Source organism: Lolium rigidum, chromosome 3 (assembly GCF_022539505.1).
Source record: "Lolium rigidum isolate FL_2022 chromosome 3, APGP_CSIRO_Lrig_0.1, whole genome shotgun sequence".
NCBI lineage: Eukaryota > Viridiplantae > Streptophyta > Magnoliopsida > Poales > Poaceae > Lolium > Lolium rigidum.
This window is the reverse complement of record NC_061510.1, coordinates 27,838,674-27,843,242: the sequence shown is the minus strand read 5'-3', so window position 1 is coordinate 27,843,242 and position 4,569 is coordinate 27,838,674.

Sequence of the window (4,569 nt, the reverse complement as noted above, 5' to 3'; positions counted from 1 at the left end):
TCCTCGTGATGTCCGTGATCTCATCCGGGACTCCGAACAAATATTCGAACTCCATTCCATATTCAAGTACTACCATTTCAACATCCAACTTTAAGTGTGTCACCCTACGGTTCGTGAACTATGCGGACATGGTTGAGTACTCACTCCGACCAATAACCAATAGCGGGATCTGGAGATCCATAATTGTCGTTGCCTAATCGACGGTACCTCGGAGGAGGGATCCTCACGAGGGGGAGAAGAAGTAGGGGCCATAGGGCTGAGTGCACACGGGACGGTGGTACGCGAGTTACCCAGCTTCGGGACACCTGCACGATGACAGGGCCTACTGCTGCTTGTCTGGAATTATCTGGGCGCTTTCGCGTTGTTACAATGAGTTGTGGTTGTCTCGCTTCTAGCTCGAGATCTGCCCTCAGGGCTCCCAGGATCCGGCTTATAAAGGCGCACGGATCTAGGGTTTACATGGAGAGTCCTACCCGGATACAGGTTTACCTAACTACGGTACAATGTCTTGCCGTGTACGTCAAGGATCCACCTATTCCTAACTTGTCGTCATGGATCCGGCTTCCTTCATGGGCCTTCACGGATCCGACTCCTGGCATAGACCTCTTCGGATCCGGGTACCTCTGTAGGTCGGTTCGGATCCGGGTACCTCAGTAGGGTGGTTCGGATCCGGGTACCTCTGTAGGGCGGTTCGGATCCGGCTACCTTCGTAGGGCGGTTCGGATCCGACTACCTTTGTAGTGCGGTTGGGATCCGGCTCCTTGCTCCTGGGTTGGACATCTTCCATCTTGATCAACAACAACTGGGCCGCCCGGTGGGCCATATGCCATCACCACCATCTGTGGGCCACCCGGGCTTGCCGGAATCGGACCATGTCGATGGTATACCTATGAAGTATATCCACAACAGTAGCCCCCGGAGTTCTCCGAGATTCACCGTCCTTCCGTCCAGCTCAGCTTCGCATGTATCTTCATCCTTTGGCTGGAACGAATAATAGAGAATCTTGAAGGACTCCAAACTTCATATCTCCAACCAAGTATTGGTTGGAAACTTCATGATCCAATGGTCAGATTCTTCAGAGACACCATCCAACGTAACCTTCGGTATGGATCCGACTAGCCAAATGTAGGTGCGGATCCGGCTACCAAAAATATAGGTGCGGATCTGGCTACCAAAAATGGAGGTGTGGATCCGGCTACCAAAATTCAGGTGCGGATCCACCTACCAAAAAATATAGGCTCGTATCCGGCAACCCAACATTCAGGTGCGGATCCGACTAGTTAGCCGGATTTTCGCCATCTTCTAAATTTTCTTGGGATAACCATATGCAGCCCCCGAGCATTGACTCGGCTTGCTCCAAGGAGACTCGGTGCTCAGAAACTTAGCCCCCAAGCGTCAAGGTGGAAACTTTTCGGCTCATTGCTCCAAAGAGAACTTCATCGATGTAGCCCCCGAGTGCCAAGGTGAATTTACTTGAAAATCCAGCTTGGAGCTCTTAGAGTAGCTTTATCTTTATATGTGACTTAGAAATAGCGTAAATCTCAAGCATCTAGGCGGAAATTTCCAAGACCGATACCCGAAAGGAAACACACTTTTCACCTAAGATCAAACCGCAGCCCCCGAGGGTTGGTTCCGGCTAAGCATAGCGGAATCAAGACTCAAGTTGCTTTTCCAGCTGTGCACGCCATGGATCCGCCTAACCTCGGGGATCGTTGAAGGTCCAAGCGTCATGTACCCGATATATAAACATAAAATCATATTTGTATTAAATTGTTTCTTTGATCATGTTCAACGAACAAATGTAAGGCGGAACAAAAACTGCCTTTAAACAAATGTTTTAAAGCTGAAACTATGCAGCAGTTGAACAACATAAAACTGTCAAGGCGGAAAAAACTCAACTATCTTGAACAGCTTAATGTAATTTATATGTTTTAAGCAAGTGCTGGTTTATTCGTTCTTCTGGTTTATATGCTTGACTTTTCGCGAGACGACAAACTTTAAGCACAGAACATCTGCTGAGGCGATAGCGCTTAATAGCGAAACAATCAAGAACCTCAGAAACAGAGGCCGGCTTTAAGTACCGAAATGTCACTACTAAGAAATCCACATATAAACAACAGAAAACGTGTAGACCAGAAAACTCAAGCTAACGCCCGAAGGCGGAAATTTTATAGCGTACTGGAGCCTTATGCAGCAAAAACAGTACAAAGTATTTCACGAGCGCGAGGCCAATCGTGGAAAAGATATGATCAACAGTGAAAGCGGTAAAAGACTCAGGACATGAGTGAACCAGTCTTAATCTTATGATCACAAAATTTTAAAACATTAAATATAAATAGGGACTTAGCTGTTTAAATGTAGCTGACGTCGGAAGCCAAGGTGGAATGGAACCGGTCACGGCAAATATGCGGACATAACAGTCCTGGAATCTGACCGTGACAGCTCATCGCGAAGTAAAACGGAAAAATCGGCGTAGATGTAATGATCCGGAGCTGCTTTACGCAGAATCCTCACACGTTGAATCTTCGATCGGTCGGAAAGCATGGCATCCTGGCCGAGAAATTCATGCACGCAGTGATCCATACGTGAAGCTTCGATTTTTCCGCGTCAATCCCTTTCTTTTCTCAGGAAAACATGTACAGGTCGACTGTGGGCTGTTGCTGGAGCAAGGAGCCGGAATCGATCAAATGTGATCTGTTTGCCAGCGTGCAGATTGCATGCATAAGCACCATTCAATCAATGCACGGGAAGATGCAAATTACATGCATAGTTTCTTCGCTAGGCGGAATCGCTGTAGTTGTCTTTTCATTCATGTGATGTGTACTCCGGCAAAAGGTGACGAAGCCCGCTCGTTTCCGCCTTCGTTCCTGTGGATTAAGCGTTCTGCCTCTGTCCATGTGTGTTATGCAACTGATTCTAAACGAGCCGCGGCGGCAGAGTCGGTTAAGACGGGATCGGAAACAAACGCGGCGGCAAAGCCAGCTCAAGCGGAATCGAAACAATCCACAGCGGCAAAGCCAGCTACGATAGAGTCGGAAACAGACCAACGCCATGCCATGGCGGAATCTAAACACACCGCGGCGGCATAGCCAGCCATAGCGGAATCACGACAGCTAGTAGTTTAATTGTCCTTTGCTTTACGTGGAGGAGTAGGCATGTCGGAAGCACATGTGCTTACATGGATTTTGAGGAGCATGTACGTGTACTCTTCCGACTGGATCTTCACGTGATGTTGTACGAAAGATGATTTCCCTTTTCTTTTAGAGACTCCAAATTGATCATCGATGTGGTGCTTGGTACTCCGTACACGCAGCATGCATTAGGCCAGATGGATCCGGCCTAGCCTGGTACACGCGCACAAGGCTGATCGTTTCTCAGTTGGACATACGGGTCAGCTCCGATGTGGATACACGGAGACTTAGAGCTCCGAACCTGCGCTGCCGCTGGGCTTGCAAGACGAATTTTCAAAACTTATAAGGCGGATCCATCCTTAAGAGGTTCCGGCTCAAATTCTTTTTCGCAGACGTATCCTGCTCACAAGCGGTCCATGCATCGGAAATTCCTGATATAGAGCGGTTCCAGCCATGGGCGGATCCTGCTCGGATCGGATCTCCGTGAACGTCTCCGGCTCGATGGCGGTCCGTGCGGAACTTTCCAATGTGTTTCCGTCGAAATCGACGGTTCCGCAGATGATGATGTGGAACCCTCCCGGTTCCGGCCTCCAGACGCCGCTGGCCCCACGGTGGGCGCCAACTGTCGTTGCCTAATCGACGGTACCTCGGAGGAGGGATCCTCACGAGGGGGAGAAGAAGTAGGGGCCATAGGGCGGAGTGCACACGGGACGGTGGTACGCGAGTTACCCAGCTTCGGAACACCCGCACGATGACAGGGCCTACTCGCTGCTTGTCTGGAATTATCTGGGCGCTTTCGCGTTGTTACAATGAGTTGTGGTTGTCTCGCTTCTAGCTCGAGATCTGCCCTCAGGGCTCCCAGGATCCGGCTTATAAAGGCGCACGGATCTAGGGTTTACATGGAGAGTCCTACCCGGATACAGGTTTACCTAACTACGGTACAATGTCTTACCGTGTACGTCAAGGATCCACCTATTCCTAACTTGTCGTCATGGATCCGGCTTCCTTCATGGGCCTTCACGGATCCGACTCCTGGCATAGACCTCTTCGGATCCGGGTACCTCCGTAGGTCGGTTCGGATCCGGGTACCTCCGTAGGGTGGTTCGGATCCGGGTACCTCTCGTAGGGCGGTTCGGATCCGGCTACCTTCGTAGGGCGGTTCGGATCCGACTACCTTTGTAGTGCGGTTGGGATCCGGCTCCTTGCTCCCGGGTTGGACATCTTCCATCTTGATCAACAACAATCGGGCCGCCCGGTGGGCCATATGCCATCACCACCATCTCGTGGGCCACCCGGGCTTGCCGGAATCGGACCATGTCGATGGTATACCTATGAAGTATATCCACAACAATAATGGCTCCCACATATTCAACGATGACTTTAGTGATCGAATGAACCATTCACATACAATACCAATTCCCTTTGTCACGCGATATTT